At 42.5% G+C, this 23,616-nt stretch overlaps 1 protein-coding gene across 34 annotated transcripts in view; it reads right to left on the bottom strand.

Moving 5' to 3' along the window:
- Cacna1c (calcium voltage-gated channel subunit alpha1 C) overlaps nucleotides 1-23,616 on the bottom strand; it is a 699,954-nt gene that overhangs the window by 579,101 nt on the left and 97,237 nt on the right. Inside the window, exon 1 of one of the 34 annotated variants that reach the window (XM_058584170.1) lies at nucleotides 17,646-23,253. The exons of the other annotated variants lie outside the window; for them this stretch is intronic. The gene's annotated coding sequence lies outside the window, so the exon portion shown is untranslated. Of the gene's footprint in view, nucleotides 1-17,645; nucleotides 23,254-23,616 lie in introns of those variants that run through there. 34 annotated transcript variants of the gene reach the window in all.

Raw genomic sequence — 23,616 nt, 5'->3', positions numbered from 1 at the left:
GGGCACCTGGGGTCGGGGGACAAGAGTGTAGATGCAGAGGCTTTGGAGTGACTTGGAAGCATCTTCCTAAAGTCAAGAGCTCCCCAGTTTTCACTTGCAGAGGGAAGATTATTGGGAGGAACAGGGCATTGGCTTTGTTCTGCTCTATGCACCCAGTACATTGCTAAAGGAAAATGTCACTTCAGCACAAAGCACAGATGGACTTAAGCACCGGATGGTCCCCTGGCAGCCTGAAACTGCAGACCCTGGTTGCTAGCACCATAACCAAAAGGCAGTTTGCTTTATAAAACTGTGTTCTCAGGGCTCACGCTCAGGAGGGCAAATGCCTGACCCAACTTTCCGGTTAAGCCAAGGAGTTATAAAGGCACCACCCACTGACCCCAAGCATCAGGTAAAGAGTTCCTCATATGACCCCTTACAAACACATATGTCAGCAATGTGGGACGTGGAGGCACCGAGCATCACCAACGATGCTTTTCTTATATCCACGTTAGTATGCATGTGGCTTCTGCTCCCTGCTCAAGCATAACCTGAGATCAGAGTCCTTTCTCATTCTAATCTGTAGCCCCTACAGTTCCTGGTACAGGGTGAGTTTTCAAGAAATGTCTGGGTACTAGTCAACTTTTCATTGCTGTGACCAAAACACCTGACATAATTTAAAAGATAAAAGGCTTATTTTGGCTCATGGTTTCAGATCTTTCAGTCCATGGTCAGCAGCAGCTTTGTTTTGGAGCTGACGTGAGGTAGCACATCATGACAGAAGGGTGTGGTGGAGGAAAGCTGCTCATGGCAGCCAATAAGCAGTGAGAGAAAAAGAAGAAGGAAACAAGGACAAGAAATAGTCCCCCAGGGCACACTCACAGTGACCTACTTCCTCCAACCATGCCCCACCTGCCTACCTTTCCACCACCTCCCTGCACTCCATTCACCCACCAACTGAGGATTAATCCACTGAGGAGGTCAGAGCCCTCATGATCCAACACCCCACCTCTGAACATTTGCTGCATTGGGGACCAAGCCTAAAACACATGAGCTTTAAGGAGATATTCCAGATGCAAACCCTAATAAGATGTGTGCCTACCAGGGGCCCCAATGGTGCTGAGCTGTGGGAGACACGGCTGTGCAAGACACTCCCCCGCCTCAGCAAGCCACCAGTCACAGATTGGCACAGATTGGGAAGGAAGGCCACAATTGCACATTTATCTATGCAGACACACACACAACACACACCCGCGCGTGCTCTCGGGTAACTCTGCCCAGCCAGACCCTTGCTCTTTCAGAATCTGTAACTAAATTTTAACCTAAAAGAGGCCAACACGGGACTGGCCCAGAGATTAGCCCTAGGCAGTTTGGCTTTCTGAAGTGCTCGGCTGGCCTCTGCCAGAGCTCGCAGCTTGGGGCTGTCCTCCTGTCCAGACTGCCTCAGTAACTGACAGACCCCAGTGCCCCTTCACCCGTGGCTCCCACTCTCCATCCCAAGGGCGCTGGTTCCAAATGAAGGCAACAAGTCAGGAGATAAAAGATGCCATCAGTAGAAAGAAGATGTGTTTTGGAATTAAACATCTAATTAGTCACTAGATTCATCTCGGTTTAAATCCTAACTCTAGCTATGTGATCTTCGCTAAATTAACCTCTTTGATCCTCAGCATTCTTATCAGTAAAATGGGAACAATGTAATATAATTCTCAAATAGAATGCTAATGCATGCCTACTGAAGTTTAACTATTTCAAGTCATCATTCTCTTGAAGTGGCAAAGAGAGATACAAGCAGGCATGCCCCGCTTCCCTAGCCACTGAGGGATACCAGCTGTCCTTGGGTCACCTCTCCCAGCCTACAGCAGAGCAGAGGTGGACCTCCTGTCCCAAACAGAACAAACAACCTAGGGATGCCTCCTCCCCCATGCCACATCCATAGTTGCAAATCTCTTTCTGTTCCCTAAATGCAGAAGTGCCCGTCCCAGTCACCACACCAATTGGGTTACAGGACATCCAAGCCACAGGGAGACACATTTTCCATCTGACCAGCGGTTTACAAATAGTTCACCTTATCAGGAATAAATTGGAAAAGAAGGAGAATTGAAGTTTCATTTGAAGCCAGTGTACAAGTTATATATAGTCCAATTAGGCTTATGGGGCGTGTAATAGTTTCATTTGTTTGTTCCAAGGAACTTTATGTAGGGGCTGGAGAAAGGGGACAGGTAATAAAGCAGTGCCTTGGTGACCTTCATTTCTCCTATGGCTGCCTCCCTGTTGACTAACTGGTGCCTAGGAGCCCTTTTCCCAAAGCCTCCCATACCTTTCCTCCTCTACCCCTTTAGGGCAGCTTCTATCTCCCCCTGAGCTGAGGGGAGAAAGCCTTGTGAAGAAACCAAATGAGAAATGAGAGCTGGGTGGGGAAGGAGAGCAGACTCAGCAGAGGCAGAGCGGGAGGACCTGAAAACTCACCCGCTTCCTTCCTTTAGAGCAAGGGTCCTGGAGCAGAGCAAGCCAGTTTCTCACCTCGGTTCCAGGCAGGCCAACGTCAAGCCAGACTCAGGTCCGAGCTTCCAAATTCCTGGAATGATGATTCTTTAACCCAGGGTGAAGTCCAAAGCTGGAAGGTCGGAATAAGAACCCTCCAGACAAATACTGCTCTAACCACTGCTTGTCAGATAGCAGAGGCCCAGTGTCACAGGCTGAATAATGACCACCAGTTCCCAAAGTTGTCTGGAGATAATCCCTGGTTCCTATAAATAGGCTGCCTGCCACAGTAAAAGAAACTCTGCAGCTACAAATAAATTAAGCACCTTGAGAAGGGGAAATTATCTGGATTATCCAGGTGGGTCTGGTAAAATCAGCAGAGTCCTTATCATGGAGACAGGAAAGCAGAGAGAAGATGCTTCCCTTCTGGCTTTGCAGATTGAGGAAGGGGCCTGGAGTCAAGGGATGCGGGGAAAGGAAGGAAAGATTCTTCACCTAAAACATCTGGAAGGAATACAGCCCAGTGAGCCCATTAGACCTGCGACCTCCAGAAGTACAAGATAATAAGTTTGTGTTGTTTTAAGTCATTCTATTTGTTACAGCAGCGATAGGAAACTTACACACCCAGCATCTCATCTGTATAAAATCATCAGACTGAAAGCAGCAGGATAGGGGCAGAGCGAAGTGTTTCCAGAGGATCCTGGTTATTTGGCCAATGAGAATAAGTAACCCATATTTTAGGACTTCTTGAAGGGGAAGCACCTGCTACTGTTTCTGTTAGTGCAGGACTGGATTGACCACTGCTGCAGAAACAGGCCAATCCCAAGTGATTAAGAGGTATGGACAGACATAAATAAAGCTTGAGTTTTTATTTTAAATGGGAAAAGGGGCTGAGGATACAGCTCAGTAGTACAGCATGCACTCAGCATATGCAGAGACCTGGGTTCAATCCCCAGTACAAAGAGAAATTTTTTTAAATGAATAAACATTTCTCCAAAGGTGATATAAAAGTGGTCGGCATCACTAATCATCTGCAAAATAAAAATCAAAACTACAGTGAGCTTTATCTCACACTTTAGGACCAAAAAGCATCAAAAAAAAAAAAAAAGAAAGTAAGTGTTGGAGAGGGTATGGAGAGTTGGAGCCATCGCGCACTGTTGGTTGGAAGTGAAATGGCACAGTGCTATGGAAAACGTGGTGGTTCCTCAAAAAGTTAAAAATAGAACTACCAGCCAGTATGATGGCATATGCCTGTAATCTCAGCAGCTCAGGAGGCTGAGGCAGGAGGATCACACATCCAAAGCCAGCCTCAGCAGTGGCGAGGCGCTAAGCAACTCAGTGAGACTCTGTCTCTAAATAAAATACAAAATAGGGCTGGGGATGTGGCTCAGTGGTGGAGTGCCCCTGAGTTCAATCCCTGGTACCCCTATCCCCCCCCAAAAGTAGAACTACTATGATCCAGGAATCCCACTTCTGGATACAAATCTAAAAGTGCTGGAAGCAGAGTCTCAAAAAGATATTTGCACACCCATGTTCATAGTATCATCATTTACAGTAAGTAATGGGTGAAAACAATCTGAATGCCTATCAGTCAAAGGATAAGCAGTGGTATGTACATAAAATGGAATATTATGCAGCCTTAAAAATGAATTACTGGGGGCTGGTAGAGCACTCACCTAGCATGTGTGAGGCACTGGATTCGATCCTTAGCACCACATAAAAATAAATAAATAAAATAAAAGGTATTGTGTCTAGCTACAACTAAAAAAAAAGCGTGTATGAACGTAGAGGGCATTATATAAGTGAAATAAGCCAGTCTTAAGATGACAAATACTGCACGATACGACTTACATGAGGGATCTACAGTTATCACACTCAGAAACAGTAAAACAGTGGTTATCAGGGGATGAAGGGAAGAAAAGAGAAATTTGATGGGCACCCAGAGTTTCAGTTTGTTAACATGAAAATTTTATGGAGATCTGTTTCATAACAATGTGAATATAGTTAACACTAGTTAACTGCACACTTCAAAACGGTAGTTTATGTTATGGTCGTTTTATATTATGGATGGTAGCTTATGCTATGTGTTATTAACAACAGAAAAAAATTATTTTCAATGTAAAAGTCTCTGGATACTTAACATGCACCAGGTAAGCACAGCGGGACCCTCAGAACTCTTACAGTGGAGCATGTGTGACAGCTCCATTCTCACACCTTCATGACCCACACTCTCCGCCACCTCTTTCACTCATGTGTCTGTCTCCCCCAGGAGATGGTGAGCTCCCTGAAGACAGGAGTCAGGTCTTACTACTCCAACCATCTCCCATAAACCCCGGTATTGTGCTCTACCAATGGGAGGCACCCCCAATGAACATCTGTTTGGATTTAATTTTTCAGAAAAGAATGACCTTTGACCCCTACTGATGAATCCTATTCTTACAAAGTGGTGCTTAATCCTCCGTCCTCACGCATGGCTTACCCCAGGGTCAGGAGACAGGGAGGGGAAATAAGGGCATGTGGAAAAGGCCCAGACTGCAAGTGACACCATACAGTTATTATCTATCTGCTCATATCACACCACTTCTCTAGCCCCTGCCTGACCTTCCTCATTGTGCATTAAACAGGTTAAGTCCCTCGAGAACACTGAATCAGAGGTTAAAGTAGAACGACTCACCAGGAAAGGGGGACAGCTTCAATTTGGTTAGACTGAGAAGTACAAAGTCTCAGAGCCCCAGAGATTCTCCCAGAAGTAATAACACGGGTCTGGAAACAGCCCTCCCTACACGTTAGCACTGTCTTGACTCATTTTAGAATACCAACAGAGCACACGCTCCCGGCCTGCCTGGCACAGCAGAGCCCTCTGAGGCTCCCTCAATGCTGCGATTACATATAATAACCACTTCAACTAAACCCTATAAACTCAAAAATTGGCCTCTCCGTGCATTGATGGTCCTCTCCTCACATAACCCAAGCTAGCCTGAGGACAGTGGGAATCCTTCTTGGGTATGTAAGAATGAAGTCAGCCCTGGGTCCCTCGAAATACCTAAGAGGAGGCTATTTATTCAACAAGTAACAAAGGAGAAGGCATCTGAGACAGGTATCTGGTACCTGTCTGAAATTCTTTTTTTTATTTTTAATTTTTTAATTGTAAGTGGACAAAATACCTTTATTTTATTTATTTTTATGTGGTGCTGAGGATCAAACCCAGTGCCTCATACATGCCAGGCGAGTACTCTACCACTGATCCACAGTCTTTAACCACCTTGCTCATGGCCTTAGCCCCTGCCTGAAATTTTTGCTAAAAATAATAGTTAATATTTACAGACTATTTCCCATGGGCCACACCCTGTTCTTGTGATTTTATGTATATTAATAATTTAATCCTCATAACATCATCATAAGTTAGGCATCATGATTATGCCCATTTCACAAATGAGACAAATGAGGCACGAGGGATAACTAATTTGCCCACAGCCACCAGTTCAAACCAAGCAGCCTGGCATCAAAGCATGTGCTTTAACTACCTTGCTCATGGCCTTTATTCGTAGTGAGGTCCCTGGCTTGAATGTGTTGGCTTCCAGCCTCCTCTGCCTCCTCCCCCTCCTCCTTAGCTCCCAACCCAGCAGAGGGTTCCATTTCAGTCCTCAACAGGAGAGGAACACAAATTTAAGGAACTACTTCTTAGAAGTGCTATTTGTGGGCTAGGGCTATAGCTCAACAATAGAGCCCTTGATTAGCATGCACTTGGCCTGGGTTCCATCCCCAGCACAGAAATAATAATAATAACAACAACAGCAACAGTATTTGAAAAAAAAAAAAACCCTGCATATTTCAAGGCAAGAAGCAAAGAACCAAGATACAGAGACAGGCACCTAACAAAAGTACAATTGTATTTTGAATTCCCATAGGCATGTTGTACTCACATATTCTAAAGCATGTTAGAAACATGAATTACTTCTCACTGAAACCTGAAAGATCATGTTGTTCCCATCACCACTTAACAGACCATCAAAAGAAGAGGAAAGTGGCTTGTTCCAGTGTGTAACCTGAAGAGTGAGTTGATGAGAGTGTAAAGCATAGAATTTCAGGCATTATTGTTCCTGAAACCTTATAAGACAATACCCCTTCTGTTTATGAAATCATTTAGTAATAAATCTGAGCATCTCTCAAAAGAGGTATGAGTCAAAAGCATAATACCCACCTCTTTTTTAAAGCATCACAGAATGAGAAAGATTTTAAGATTGCTCATCTGTTTCCTGCACGCGTGTGCGCGCGCGCACACATACACACACACACACACACACACACACACACCAGTGGATTACTTCCAGAGCACCTGAGATGGGATCTCCCACTCAGTTTTTCCAGGAAAGCACATTCTTTACCCTTTCTCAGGAACCCATAACAATATCCCCAAGTTCTGGAAATTGAGAATTTTGCCTTTATCTCTTACCTAAAGACCACAATAAAATGTGAGGCTTGTCTTCTTTAAGACATCCAGCACTAACTCATCTGGCTTCCTAAAGGCTGGATTTTTTTTCTAGTGGCTCTTTGACTGCAATTCCAAGCTCCCTGTCTCTTAAAATAGAGTTTGAATCCAGATCCAAGACTCTCAGCACTGGACAAAGAGAAAGGACTCACCTCTATCATGCTGGGACTTGGATCAGGGTGAGCTGTCCCCCCAGAAACACACCTGACAGGTACCAGAAATCTGACGATCCAGACACAGACACATGAGCAAAGCAAAGAGGAGGTTCTAGGAAACTGGAGAGAGGAGGAGTGGAATCCAGACAAGTCAGCAAGCAAAGAGAAGTTCCACCTGATAAGAGGGTTTGAGAGAACAGAAGGCAAAGAGCAAAGACCAAAAATCCAAGGGCTCGCAGCACAGAGCCCTGGACAAGAAGGACCCTGGAATGCAGCCTGAAAACCTGAGCCCAGAACCTAAGAACAGGTGCAATGGCAGAGACTGTTCATGCTCACTCATACCTGCATCCCCTCTTTCTTGCTAGGGTCACAGCCAGCCTACACCTTCCAGTCTCCCCAGAGTTGCATATGGCCATGAAATGAAAGCAGAAGTGAAGGTGCGCAACCTGCAGGCCAGGCCTGTGAGACCCTCCCACACATCTCTCTCACATGCACACTCCTTTTTCTCTTCCCATACATCATGGGGAGGACTCCAAAGACAGGAACAGGGCAGAGCTATAAGAAGAAAACAAACTGGGTCATTGAGTCACCATGACAAGGCCACCTGACAAGGAATACCTGCCCTGGACTGTGGCACCACTGAAAAAAATAAACTTACTGTGCCAAGACAAGGAGATTTGGGGCTGTTTGTTATGATTAGTTGCCTTTGCTGACTAATACAGGGTCAAAGAAACAAACACGTAACTAAGCAGAAAAAGCAGAGTTTAAAATCCTAGAGTGAATTAGAAATCAGATGAAACACCTATGGAAAAAAAAAGAAGACCTAATCAACGTCAAATTACCTTTTTTCCTTTTGTAATAGAATTACAAGGCCAGTAAATCAAAGGATGCCACAGACACAGAATCAGAGTATTGCTAAGGGAAATGAATGGTCACTTGGTCCCAGTTAAATTGGAAATGATTTTTCAGGCCATTCATTCACCAGTTTGCTCAATAAATTCTTAGTGCCTACTATGTGCTAGGAATTGTGGCTACAATGATAAGCAGACACAGTCATTGCCCTAGAAGGGCCCTGACCAAGTAGGAAGGGCAGACAAGCAGTTATTCTACCATGTGACAAGTTGTCTAATGGGTATGCTTATGGCAGCTCAGAAAAGGAGATGCCAAACTCAGTCTGAAGCTTTGAAAAGAGTTCCAAAGGAGGGAATGCCTGGCCAGAGTCCAAGAGTACAGGTAAGTTGACTAGAAAGCGTGGAAAAGCATTCAAAGTAAAGAGAACAGCATGTGCAAAGTGCAAGTTAACATTCTGCACTTAGGAACCAGCAGTAGACAGTACCTCTACAGTGCAGAATCAGTAGAAGGGACAGTGATTAGGTTGGTAAGATAAAGTCTGGACAATGAAGAATCAGCCACCATCTACAGTGGACAGGGAGCCAGTGAAAAAATACAATTTGTGCTTCTGCTTTCTGATGACATAGTCAGTGATGAGCTAGGAGTAAGACCAGGAATGGGGAATCTAGCCAGAAGGCTGTTACAATTGTATAGGACAGGCAGATCAGAGTCTGAGGGGTGGATTATGCAGCATTAAGGAAGAAGAATTTCAGACCAACTGATTGGATTAGCTGTGGAGTGTGAAGAGAAACAAAGGTACTGAGAATAGCTCCCAGGAATCTGGATTGACCAACCCAGTGGCACTATCACCGAAATAACAGTGATCACACAGGGAGAAGAAGGCTTTAAAGGGCAGGAAGATAAAGAACGGATTTTTTTAAAAACTTGAAACATTCTAGATATGTCCAGTAAAAAAAAAAAAAAATTAAAACTGTGAACCTGAGACATATTTGAGCAGAAAAAGTAAACTTGAAAGTCATAATCATACCAATGATGGCTCAATAACAGGCATGGTTGACATCACCCTAAGATGATAAACAGCCAGGCTTGGTGGCACACCCCAGCAGCTCCACAGGCTGAGACAGGAGGATCATAAGTTCAAAGGCAGCCTCAGCAAATTAGCGAGACCCCGACTCTAAATAAAAATACAAAAAGAGCTGGGGATGTGGCTCAGAGGTTGAGCAACCCTGGGTTCAATCCCTGGTATCAAAATATACATATGCAAAATAATTAGAAATAGAGTTGACATAGCAACAGCGCAGATAACACTTAGGTGGTCTGTAGTTAGTAAAGACACACTGAGGATTGATGTGTGCACTCACAGATGCACTGATTCTCTGCACAGATGCCTCAGGCACTGAGTTACAGATGCATTTAAACTTGGGATGTCTCTTCTGATGTGACCCAGAGCTCTGTCTTTGACTCTCACTCTTTTAACACTGAATTAAAATTTTGGATGAAGACAAATTTGTCAAATATGCTGCTGACACAAATCTGGGAGAAATAGCTAGTAAGTTGGAAGGTTGAATCAGGATTCAGAGGACCTCAACATGCTGAAACCACAGTCCAAAGTGACAAGATGAAATATAATAGGCATGAACTATAAAGGACTGCACTTAGATGAAGAAAAAGTTGCACTGCCTAAACACAGGGTAGGAGGAACTCTGACTTATCAGCAATTTATATGACAAGGGGCTAACTCGGGGAGGGGGACCGCTGGGGGCGGGTAGGAGACTTCAACATAAAATGAGTCAACAGGACAGCAGAGCTGCCAAAAAGGCAAAGGCAGTCTTGACTTCCTTCATGTGCATTCAAAGCCCAGGACAGGGGAAGGAGCAGGCTGAGCACTCAGCACAAATCAGCCCACAGCTAAGCCCTGGGTCCCTGCTGGGCAGCAGATTCCTGGCAGAGTGGAAGGTGGCCAGAAGAGGTGGAAGGAGAGGGCGAAGAGGGAGGAATGAGGCCAAAAGAAGTTGAGAAGAGAAAGTGGGGACTAACATCCCAGAAAATATGATTACAAGGAACATGGTAACCTGCTTTATAAATCTGAAGAGCTAAAGGAAATGAAGTCAGTGGATTTTGTGGCTCCAGATGGAAGAAGATTGCTGAGAAGACATTATTGGACGACAGATTTCAACTTAATATTTAAAAAGGATATTCAAAAGATAAAGGCTATTTAAAACTGGAAGGGCTGCCTTTTGAAGATAGTGAGGTCCCCTTCTCCAGAATTATCCACACACCAACTAGATGACACCTGGGAAGAATGCCAAGTCTGCATAGGGTGGGAGACTGGGCCGGGTGAGTGGCTCCTAGGCTTTTGAATTTCAAGGACCGGTAACACCTTTTCTTATTTTTACTACATAAGAGATTTTTCAAAAAATCAACTACCATCTGCTATCACCATCACTGCCCCAAAGAAAAGACATTTTAACACCAAAAGCGGGACAGATATAGTGTAAAGACCAATTCTTTATTGAATAAAATTAACTTTATGAAAATAATACACGTAATTCTTCTAATTCTGTGAAGGCCAAAGGAAATGTTAATTACAATTCTACTTGTTTTATTCACTGATATATTCCCAGTGCCTGGCATTTAGTAGCTACTCAATAAATATTTGCTCAATGAATGCATGCATTTAATTTATAAAGCACTGGGTTCCACACCTCATCATTAATCAATATTTATTGACAGCTCTCAACGTTCCTGGCACTGAAATATGGTACAGCAAGGGCCATTAACTTCCCACAATACGTCCTCCAAGCACTGAGAGTAACAATGCCTCATATTTGTATTGTGTTTTAAGATTTACAAAGCTTTTCCTCCTGCATCATCTCACTCAATTCTTTTTACAATATGAAGAGAAATACCATAAATTCCCAGCTAAAGAAACTTGAGTTCAAAGGCTTTACCAAAACCACACCTGAGATGACTGGTTGAGTCTGAATATAAACCCAGCTCTTACAACTCCAAGTTGAATGCCATTTCCATCCACCTCAACTGTCCCTAGGAATGGTATACTTGATCCTCTGGCACTTACATAGAGAAGATGAAATGCTCTTTCTTAGCCACAATACCACAGGACACAGGCCTCAGTAACAGGACTGTCCTGGCAATGCTGGTATCTACAGCATTTGGAGGAAAGCAGAGGGCTTGGAGGAGCCCATGGCTTCCATCAGCATCAAGCCAAGAGCCTTTGTTTGCCTTTAAGACACCATCTGTCCACCAGGCCTGCTAATGCTGGTTATTTAAATCAGGAATGCTTCTGGTATGAATTTGATCTCAGGTCTGCCCAAATGCACCAAGAAAAATTCTCAGAAGAATGATGACACTGTATGCGATTGTCAATAACAAGAACCTAAATACATCCAGAGCTCTGCTTTTATTCTGTGTTAAAGCCAGGTCATGTGGGTTAGCTGATTCACTGTTTGGTCCTGAAATTAACTGGCAATTCAGGAAACCAAACAGCATGGCCCAGGATTAAACAAGCCAGAGGGCCAAAAGGCAAACAACAGATAACATATATGTTTTTTCATAGACTTAATTAGTTAATTCTACATGTGCATGTGTATATACGTGAAAGTACACACACACACACACACGTGTGTGTGCATATGTGTGTATGCACATAAATATGTGTCCACATGCATGAAGGTTACAAAGTAAACTTGAGCAGAATAAGTCTTTTTGTTCAAAAGAAACCGAATGAAAATTCCCTGGACATGGGACATCTCATTCTTGGCACCTCTTCTTCAGTGTGTGACTAGAACAGGGTCCAGTGTAGCTTAGCAACCCCAGGAACTGGTTTTCTCACTGATAATTAAAGAAATCCAAGCTCTACAATCTGCAGTCCAGAATGCAGTGGAGCATCTCAGTATGGCAGGGTCAAGGTGCCAGAAGCATCCTGAACAGATGGTAAAGACAGGTGTGTACGGGAGGGAGGAGAGAGGACACGTGCTCCACATGCTATGATCACGATTGCATTTCCTAGCAACCCCGTGCTGGTGATGTTGTCTGAGTACCACATGGAAACTGGGGACAGATAGCGAGCCCAGGCTTGTTGAAATCAAAACAAGGATTGAGGAGACTCAGCTGGTCCATGTGACACATGGTAACAACACAGCCAGGGCATCAGGTCTGAATGGGAAAAGTCCCACCAGCCAAAGAATGTGTGAGAGAGAAAAAATGGGACATCCAGGCACAGGAGTGCAAAGCCAATTTCTGACTCTTCCAGAAAGGCATTTAGCCAGAGAAGGGAACAGTGAGGGGCACAGCACTCCAGAGAAAAGAGCAGGGACTTTGAGGTTAGGCAGACTTGAGTGAGAACAATGGTGTTATCATGGGCAAGTTCACTGTATTTTAACCTCAGTGTGGTTCTGGTTGCCCACATTTTTACAGACCATATACTACTGCTTTATGTCATTCTAAGTGATGAGAATATGAAGGCAAACATGCCCCAGTTACCTTACCTCCCAAAGTGGGAACATTCCCTTTTCCATATAGTTACTGGGTGACTAAATGAAAGACACTGGTACACAGTAAGAACTCAGGATAGGTCAGCTGCTGTTCTGCTAATGATGATCATGGCCAAAGGTCAATGTCTGGATATTTCTCTTTTTTCTTTTGAATTATGACATATTTTAAATAGTAACTCATTAGCCCTCTGAAAAATAGCAAAATTTCATAATACATTAAATTCTGAACTTTGCCCCAACCCATCTGTCCCTGGCCCTCTACCTTATTGTTGCTTCATGTTGAAAAGCACCTTAATTTTGAATCATCCCACATCTTAGTCTTCTTTAAAAGATAATTAACGCTTCTTTATAAAACATGTCCCTTGTGGCTCTTTCAGAGAGCATCAGTAGAGAGGTATATACTACCAGTCTTCATTTATATGAAAAATGTCTCTTCATCCTAACTCTTAAATGATAATCTAGCTTTATATGGAATTTGAGTTTGATATTCACTGAGCACTTGGAAGATGTTATTTCACTATCTTCTGACCTCTACTGTGGTTGATGGAGTCTGCTGTTTGTAGAGAGATAATCTGTCTTTCCTCCCTGCTTGCTTTTAAGATTTTCTCATTTTTTTGACATTTAAGTAGTTTTCTACATTGAGTATCTAGAGGTGGATGTGGTTTTAATTACCTTATTCAATACTCAGTGTGCTATTACCATGTAAAAATCAATATCTTTCTTAAATTTTGAAATATTCTTGGCATTATCTTTTAGAGTAATGCCTTCTCATCATTCTCTTCACTGTCTCCACAAACTCTATTAAAACATATAATGAATCTTTTCATTCTTTCCTCCAGTTCTTTCAACTGTTCTTTCATTATGCAGTATTTTGTATCTCCATGCTGCATTCTGGGCTATTTCTTTAGCTCTACCTTCCAACCTGCTGATTTTATCTTATGCTATATTTAACCTGATGTTTAACCCAGACATAAAATTATTCATTTCAATGTGTTTTTGAGTTCTAGAAGTACAATCTTTCCAATCTTCTTTTTTTATATAATGCTAGTATTTTATTATGTTCTATATTTCTTTTTCTATCTCATTAATTATTTTAAACAAGTTTATTTTTAGACCGTCTTCAATTTGTGCTGTTACTTGAGTTTTTGGTATAGTAATTCTGCTTGTTGTACTTGCTGAGTCTTCCTCGTGCGTTATTTATTTTGATGTTTTTTTTAATTGTTATCTCATTTGCAGCCAGGATTGCTTATTTTATGAAAGGCTGAAGGCCCTTGAGTTATAGAGGCATGAGTCAGTTTTTTGTGCTCACTTTTGAAAGGCCCTATGGGTATAAGTTATCCTAGATCTAGTTTTTTTGTGTGTTTTTGTTATTGTTGTTGTTGTTTTGTTTTGTTTTGTTTGGAAAAAAATTGCCATTCTATAAACAAAATGTTTATTCCCCCAAAAAAATCATGTCAAAATCCTAACCCCCAAGTGTGAAGTATTTGTTTTTAAGCCACCCAAGCTATAATTTATTATAGAAGCCAAAGTAACCAAGACAGCCATCTTAACCATTTCAAAATGAACAGTAAACTAGTGTAAACTACACACACATTGTCATGAACAGATCTATTGCCCTTTATCCCTCTTCCCAGCCCCTAGAGACTCTATTCTACTTTATAAGAGTTTGACTACATTAGATACCTAATACAAGTGGAATCATAGTATATTTATTTTCTTGTCCTCACTTAGCATAAGGTTATCAAGGTTCATTTTTCTTCGTTTTAAAGGCTGAATAATATGCCAGTGTATGTGTCTCTGTCATAACGAAACACCATAGTCTGGGTGGCTTAAGAAGAAGAAATGTATTTTCTCACAATTCTGGAGATGGAAGTCCAAGGTCAGGATACCTGCATGGTTGGTTTCTGGTAATAGCTCTCCTTCTGGCTTGTAGACAACCATCTTCTCACTACTTTGTCACATGGCAAGGAGAAAGAGTTAGAGCAATCTCTCTGGCATCTCTTCTTATAACGGCACTAATCTCAGCCTCAGGGCTTCACCCTCATGACCCTTATGGAAACCTAATATTCCCAAAGGTCCCCATCTCAAAATACCATTGCATTGAGAATTAGGACTTTAATATATAAATTTGAGGGGACATAATTTAGCCTATAGAAGTATGTCTACACCAGATTTTCATTATTGATCCATCAGTATCCTAGACTTATTTGTCATGTTAGCTTTTATCCTGAATTTCCTGTAATGTGTAAGTCCAGTCATATTTCACTTGACGATGGGAATATGTTCTGAGAATGCTATCAGAAAGTGATTTCATCCTGTGCAAACATCATAGTGTACCTACACAGACTGAGGCTACAATATCATTAGGCCATATAATCTGGAGGGACCCCATTATATGTGGTTCACCCTTGACCAAATGCTATGCAGCACATGGCCATAAATTCACACTCCACGCCTGTGAGTGCTGGGGCCTAGTATTTCTTTCTTGTAAGTGATTCTGTAAGCCCAATTGAGACAGTAAGCTTCCTTGATGTTTACTCCAGAGGAATAAATGGTTTTCCCATCTCCCTTTCATAAACAGGAAACTCTTGAGGTTCTGGGCTTTGTGCAAGGGCTCCATTCCAGCTCCCCACATTCTCAGAGGCCTGAGGCTATTATAACCTTTCCCCATTCCCAAACCCCAAAACCTATACGATGATATCCAGATTCAAACTTCTAGGGGCCACCATGGTATTAGCTATTTTTCACATATTCTCTATTCACTTAAAACACTCACCTCTATACACAGCACTCTTACGAGAATTTCATAACACTCATATGAAATTCCTAATTTAAGGCCTGGCATACACCATATACAGTGAAGTGAGGCTATTTTTATTTCCAAATCCCAACTCAGCCCAGTCTAACCAAAACACTCCCTTTCCTCTTAAAAAGTTAATAAAAATTAAAAACTGCAGTATAAAATATTATGTTCCTTGGACTAACTATGCATACATTAAAGTCTCTCCTTTCCCTTAAAAAAGATAGGAGAGGAAAAAATTTTTTTAAAGTGCTACAAGGGACTGCAAAATCTGAATGCCCGTATCATTTTTATACATGAGGTTCTCCAATGTGAAACATCTGCCTAGAAGGTTAACTGATATTCAAATCTAAAGGCAATGCTTAAAATTCTCACCAACCCGACACACGCAAACTCACACAGCTATTCATTGCTCCTAAATTAAATTTCCCAACTGATCATAAAAGATGCACATCCTAAATCAAATGTCCATTCTTCCTTCAAGTGGGCAACATCTTGTACTGAATATTGGTCAACCTCACTGCTAAGCATTAAGTTACAGCCAGTTATTCATAACACATAAACCCAGCTGAGCATCTGTTTCAGATTATGACAGTTTGTCTTGTCCCAGCCAGTGATTCTGACCCTCTCCTAGATTCTATGGGTACTTGGCCCATGAGGCCCTTCTCAATTTCCCTTGCAGTGCAAAGTCCTGTGGAGCAGAACTCAAGGTCCTTCAAACACAGCTTTATGTATACAAAAAGCAGGAGGTATCCAAGGCCTTCCAAACAGGGTAAGCCACTTAAGAAGTCCCATTCCATCAAATAAGAGTCATTGGGTCATCCTGAAGAAAACAGCAATGGTCCCAGTTCAAGAGTCTAGGATACCTGAGAATCAACTTGGAAGAAAAGCCAGAGGCAAATAACTGTATGAGTGCAAAATACACGGTGTAGAGTGCCCTCTCCCATCCCTTGGAAAACTGGTTTGTCTAATGAATGAGAAATCTATTTAGTTTAACAAGAGAAGGAAGGAAGAAGGAGCGGATGGAAGTAAGGGAGGGAGGGGGAGAGAAGGTTGGGAGGGAGAAAGGGAGGCAAAAAGGAAGGAGAGACTGGAGAGGCTGGGAGGGGGAGAAGGGGAGGAAGAAGGAAATGGGAAGGGAGAAAAAGAAATGTGGTTTGTCCCCTGAGCAACAGAGTCCACACGAGCCATGCAGCCACAGCAATGGAAATGTGCATGCCCCTTTATTTATTGTATCCTCTTGGAATGCATTCAAAGCAAGAACATTAAGCATGTGTAACATCCAGAAGTGAAAACAGACCCTCTTGACATTGCTCTGCAAGTTTCTGCCCTAAATTAGACAGTGAATCAGAAGGTTACATCTGCGGGTGGGTTGGGGAAAGAAAATAAAGAGCCCTACAACATGTGAGCGTGTTGGGGAAAGACTGCGACTCCCAGGGGAGCCAGTGCGATGATCTTTTTTTTTTTTTTTCCAAGTCAGCAGAGGCAGATCCAGGCTAGTCTTTTACTGCAGTGCAGACAGTGACAATTCCAAACTGATAAAGAAAGACCCTAAAATAGACCCTGTGTATCAGGCTGCCCTGTGTCCCTGGGAAAGAGCCATGTGTCAACTGGATGTCAACGCAAGCATTTTCTTCCTGACCCACCTCCCTGACTTTTATCTCTGAGCATGCAGATAAACACATATGACAGTCTCTAGAGATTATTTCTAAATATACCTACCTCTGTTTATACCAAAATGGATTCCCTTGGCTGTTGGTGCTCCATGGTGCAAGCAGAAGCCCAAGCCCAAACCCTGGCACACTCACTCCCAGGCGGGACCTGGGGCCAAAGCAAGAACCAAGACTCGGGGACCCCAACTTTCACTGCTCTAAATCTGGGGTTGGGACAAGGACAAGTCCATCACAATGACACTAACTTCCATGACAACCCACATTCCTAACCCTAAGTTTCCCGTGGCTGGGGGACAGTCTGCACAGTGTCCACAGGCTTGTTCTGCCAGTATACGGGCTGCTATTTAAGCAACTGAGGAGAATGTCAACAGCCCAGCAAGAAACTACCCACATTAGAAGAGAAACGACATAATTATGACAGGGCTTTTGGTGAGCAAGGGCTCAGAGAAGAGGGTGTCTTGGTTCAAATCCCAGCTCTGCTGTCTATTGGCTGAGTGACCTTAGGCAAATTACTTAAACTCTTGGGACCTTGATTTTTTTTTTTATGGAAAATGGGGATAATAGCATTATAATCTGTTACATAATCTATTACATCGTCTCCCCTTCATAAATGAGAAGTGAGGATTAGATGAGATAGTGATGTGATACTCTGGGCCAAACGCCCCCCAGGAGGAACAAGCAGGGCTCATGCTCTGACTGTACCTGTGGAGCAGGTCCTGCTCCAGGAGTAAGGGCTCCATAAACAAGATCTGATTCTTCATCCGATGGTCTCCTCACCATCCTTTCAATCATCAAAGTCCCTGATTATAGAAACAAATCCAAATGGAGGCCTGGGCTAGAGAGAGAGGGGGTGAGAAGATGCTGGCTGTCATAACTCTAAATTGTTTATAATTGAAGGAATGCATTAAGGCACTCGCATGCCGAGAGCTGATTTATGTTAAGTAAATGGCCCCACATCCCTTGGCCGTCTCCACTTGAGCTCTCTCCACAGCCTGGCCATTTAAATGCATGGCTTGCTCTGGGTCCCGGCTTGGGTGTTGGCAGGTTGAAAGGCACTTCCAAAGCAAACGCGCTCTAGAAAGCCAAATATGGCCAAGCTCGGACCACTCTAGGTGGACCACAGGGAGGCCCCCTACGGGTGCCAGAAGATGAGGAGGAGGTGACTCAGACGCCATTAGCTGACAACTTTAGGGTATGAATGGCTACGGGCTATTTTCATTCCCAACAAAATTTTCCATCCTATAAACTCCAAAGTATTTTATCGAAGCAGTGGGGTCTAATTCATTGGATTGCCACTGAAAGGACAAAGCCTTAAGCAGGGAATAGACAGCTATTTTGAGTCACTGCACCAACATACAGTCTCTTGCCCTGAGAGAGTACATCAACAATCACCAACTGCATGGAAATTTCTACTCCTTCAAGGAGACCCCAGAGGAGTCACAGAGAGTTCATGGTGCAAAGGACAGCAGCTGTGACTTGCTGTGCTACCTCTCGCGAGTCAGATCATCTCTGAGCATCAGTTTCCCCACCTACACTAGAAACAAATCTGTCACAGGGATCAAGTGAGAATAAAATGAGGCAATATGTGTGAGATGTTTTGAAAAATACTGAGAAAGAAAATGCAATAAAATGATAAAATACTATCTAGTGACTCCTTCAGGAAAGTTAGACCAGAAATTAAAAGCTCTTAGATTTAATTCGCCTGTAAAAATACCTCTATGATTCACCCACCTAGTTGAATAAAAGATGAAATAGATAATTTTTTAAATGGATAGGTTTTTTACAACTTGTACCAAACATATTTCAACTGAATTTTACTTTTTCATTGACTTGCCTCTTTGTTTGAGAGACCTGATTGAACCAACCAGTTGTGTAAAATACAGCTTAAGAATCTCTCTAACTATGAGGAATGGCCAAAATAGTAGGTATGCCAATCGCCTTTCCTTACCTCCATCCTGTCTGTGGCAGACATCAGTAATCAATCACTGAACACTTTCCCCTGAATGTAAACAACAGTTCTGAACCCTGTTCCAGGCATCCACAACCAGTCTTGAATCCCCCCAGAATCTGAAATCTATTTGTCATATTAGATGTATCCTTAGCCTAATTTAATTTGGAACCACAGGCTCAGTAAAATCATCCATGGACTGATCACTAGTCTTTCTAATTCTTCCTGAACTTATTTGCTGATCCCTGAAATTCCTGGAGAAGATACAAAATCTTTCATTTCACTATTTGAGAAAAGGCTGAACGTGCAAATACCTCAGAAAGAAGGTAAAATGACTTAAATTTATACAAAAATGTAAATATGATTCCAGCCTCCCTTGGAAGGCTCCGCCCCTCCTGGAGAAGCTCTTAACTGCACCCTTTAAAGGACCCTTCTCCTCCCACCCTGAACTCTCCTTTGATCAAGTTGGCCTCCAGGGAGAGCAGTGCTCATCCAAGGCACGCCAAGGATTGTCAGGATGAGCAAGAACAGAATCACAGGGGACTTTTTTCTGTGGACATGTTTGACAGGGGAAAGGAGAGAGAAAAGGGAAGAGCCCTTTCCACAGAAATAGGAAAGGCACAGAATGGGAAAGTTACAAACAAAGGTGAACCACAATGGCACAGAGATTGCAACTCGACCTCATAAGAAATCATCTTTCATACAGTGTTTGACGGCTGCCCCCCATTCCCAAAGCTGTTGAACTGCTGGCCTAGGGAGATGTTTTACATATATATATATTTGGTGCTTGGAGTGAACTCCAAATCCAGCAAGGTTTTGTGAATCTGGAGGACTTTCTCACTTCCCAAATAAGTATGGCAGTAATAATTGATACCACTGAGAAAGTCTAATGCAGTTTCAGCCAGGGGCTCCACTGTACACTTTAGGGTGGCAGATGCCCATCTGTTTAATTCATCACTGTGTCTGTCTGGTAACTGGTAGGCACTTAATACATGGCTGTCAAAACTAGTTATGCTTGTTTATGCCCTCTGCCAAGGGGCTATTACAGTGTCAGACTCACAGTAAGCACTCATTTAACATTGATTGATTGGATTGATTGACTGACTGATGACTGATAGTCTGTCTATCTGGGGTTCCCTAAGTGAAGACAGCAGAATAAGTCAGCCTGACATACCTGGTATATGTCTGATATACTTAATTTACTTAATAAAGGCTTAAGTGTCCAGTTTGGATCTGGAACGTTCAGATGTGTTGAAGGCTTGGTTCCCAAAGTGGGAAAGAGGGTGGAAACTTTAAGAGGTGGGGCCCAGTGAGAGGTCTTAGGTCATTAGGGATATGCCCTGGAAGGGGACACTGTGACCCAAAATAGTTTTATTTTTTCTCTTTGTAAGTTGATTGTCTTAGGTATTTGTTACAGTAACAGAAAGTTAACACTCTGGATCTATCAAATGTATATTATAATGTAAACCTAATGTATGTCTTTTACACCAAATGATATTTTTTAAAATTAACAATGGATGAACACTCTGAAGATTTAAAATTTACGTAAATGAGTAAGTTCTATCAGACAGTCTAGAACTCACCTGGTGCCATGAAGGGAAGGCAGTAGTTAAGGAGGTAAGCTATAAAAGGTCCTCTTGGCCCATTGGTTTCTGAGAATTTCCTCCTATAAATATAGTTCTACCAAATGTCCAGTTCAAGTGAGAATAATTAACAAACCAAGTAGTGGTATATTCATCATACTCCCTTCCTTATAAATGTATCAATGCTTTCAAAGCATGTCCACATCCATTATCTCACTTGTCTTTGCAACCCTCTTGTGATGGAAGCAGAAGTGTTAATAGTGGTCTATAAAACAAAGAGGCAAATTTCCTGGTTCTGACAATATGGCAGGCCATACTTAGGAAAATTCATTCTTTTAATGAATAACAATGCTGCACTATATGAGCTAAATAAAAAGCAGAGGGAATTCTCAGTCCCAGAAAGGAAAAGAAAATATAAACTTTAAGCATCAGGTGATAAAGTTGGATGAGGAGCTAGCCATGGGCCCAAGGGCCAGGACTAGGCTGAAAGATGTACAAAGGGTCAGAGACATCATCATGAGACACCACAAAGCAGAAGCTAGACCTGAGACTCTGGCATAAAACCAAGAACCTAAAACAACTGCTAGGCCCCAGTAAAAAGGGTTTAAAACCTCTGCCCACCTACTAAGGAAGAGAGAAGGAAATTTAGGTTAAAAAAAATGTTAATTGAGAATGTTCCTGTTGGTCAGAATTCCAGGTGAGGCCCCAAACCCGAGAACAATCAATGGCATACCCCTCAGACAACAGAGGCACTGGATAGGTACTTTGCTGCAGGACTGGATGAGCCAAGATGGTCCTTGAACCTCCCTCAACCACCCCACCCACTAGAAACACAGGAATCCTGTGTGGGCTCAGGGAGACAGTGCTTCCCTCATTCTCCCAAGTCATGGAAGGTTGATCCCAAGAGGAGCATCTTTAGGGGGAGGGAGGAAGGCCTATAGTAAAAAAAGACCAGCCTCTCACCTCCTGTCTGATGCCTACTAAGTGGCAGTGATGAACACACCCTCAATGTCCCAGAGAAGAACCATCTTCTTGGGAAAGTCCTGACCTGTCTGGCCAAGTCTAGAGGGTACAAACAAACCAAGCAATGGCACCTGCTTCCTGCCTGGGAAATTCTCCAGTCAGGGGGCTAATTGGAGCAGCTGTGTTGACCCGACAAGGAGAATGGGTGACAAGGGGTAACTTCTGTAACTGTAACTTCTAACTAAATATGGTCACCTCTATCAAGCTGAGTTGATGATCTGTAAGGTAAATGGATTCAAGTCACTATAAAAGTGCTCCACCCAAGAAGGCTGCTTTAGCAGAAAGAGGCTGTGAAGTTCACGAGGTCTGGCAGGGACTACATCACCCATGACAGGGTCTGAACAGTATGAAAGACCCAGAAACTCCATCAAAGAACCCATAAAGGTGCTCTAGGAAAGAACCAGTTATGGAATCCCTACCATCACAGATAGCATGGTGGCCAGCCATGTCAGGCAAAAGTAGCACCACGGAGAAAGACTTTAGCCCTGAAGTCTCTAGGTTCCTCTCCTCTTCCCTAATCCTGGAAAATTCAGAAGAAAGGAAAGCATTGTAGTCCAGGTACCCCCACAAAGCTCATGTTTTAAAAAATGCAAGAAAATTTAGAGGTGAAATGATTGGGTTATGAGAGCTTTAACTTAATCAGTGCATTCATTAATCCACCAATATGGATTAACTGAACAGTAACTGTAGGCGGGTAGGATGTGGCTGGAGGAGAAGGGGTCACTAGGGACATGCCTTTGGGGTTTACATTTTGCTCCTGGTAAGTAGAGGTCTCTGCTTCCTGATTGCCATGTCCTGAGCTACTTTCCTCTGTCCTACCCTTCTGTCATCATGTCCTGCCTCACTTTGGGCCCAGAGCAATGGAGTCTGCAGCCTATGAGCTGAAACCTCTGAAACCATGAGCCAAAATAAACTTTTCCTCCTTTATATTTGTTCTCATCAGGCATTTTGGTCAAAGTGACACAAAAGCTGATTAAAATGGAGGAGGGGAAAATATAGGAGAAGAAAGAAAATAGGCCCTGACCTTCTTCCCCTGTCCAAATCTGAAAGTCATGGGTAAGGCCTGAAGTAGTCTACTGAATATGAAATTAGAGCTTCTAGCAGACTAGACTGAACTTTTTTAATATCTGTAAAATGAGTCCTAATTATTGAAATGAGACTGTTCTAATAACTGGATGTGAGTGGAAAGCTAAGACAGGCCTGAGATCACAGCAGAGAATGGGGAAGGGAAGTCCATCAGAGTGGGTGTGAACACAACAGCGACAGACAATTGAAATGTTTTCTGATGTACAATGAATTCAGTGCATTCCATATACATGTTCCACTTGTCTCTGACTGAGATTCTGGATGTGAAAACATTTTCTCCCGATAAATTAAGGCATCAGTATGCTATAAGCACTCCAAGTCAAGAAGCAAACATTAAAAACTGCTTCCAGACCAGCAAAACCAGCAACATTGTCCACTGGAGGCCGATGCAAAACAGCAGTATAACAGTACCTCCACAAGGCAGGGTGCTGAGAACTTCACAGGGCAAAAAAGTCACAGGAAAGATGGGGTCACACTCAAAACTTACAAGCCACAGAAGGAAGTGGCCCACCATCAGTGACAGTCTGTGACCACAATCAACAGGATAATAATTCACCAAGAGACAGAATCGGGAATAAAACTGAAATACACCATAAATATATATGTTTTAAATAATTAACAATCTGAAATATGGAATAAAGATCATAAATGGGAAAATACTACAAGAAAAACAAAATATGTGAAAAGGAACAAAATAGAACTTTTAAGACTAGAAAATCATTGAAAATAAAAATGTGTTTAAAGTTTAAATAGCAGATTCGATACAAACAAGAAGAAAAATAGTGAATTGGAAGATACAAGAATTACCTGAAGAGGAGGATAAAAAAGGCCATAAAGGTCAGAAATAAATGAACAGAAATTCTAAATCTAAGACCCTTAGAAACAAGTTTCTCTAATATTTGAGGGCCAAACATTCACAGGTTCTTGGATTTGCATGTGTGGTGTGTATGTGTGTGAGTGTGTTTTATTATCACCAAGAGCAATAATAAAATATATAACAGGAAAGATCATTTTAAAAGAAAGGGTAAAGTAA

Source organism: Marmota monax, unplaced genomic scaffold (genome assembly GCF_021218885.2).
Source record: "Marmota monax isolate L192 unplaced genomic scaffold, Marmota_monax_Labrador192_F-V1.1 WCK01_AAM20220418_F8-fsc00163, whole genome shotgun sequence".
Lineage (NCBI taxonomy): Eukaryota > Metazoa > Chordata > Mammalia > Rodentia > Sciuridae > Marmota > Marmota monax.
The sequence above is the reverse complement of the archived record's forward strand: the minus strand, read 5'-3'. Positions and strand labels throughout refer to the sequence as shown.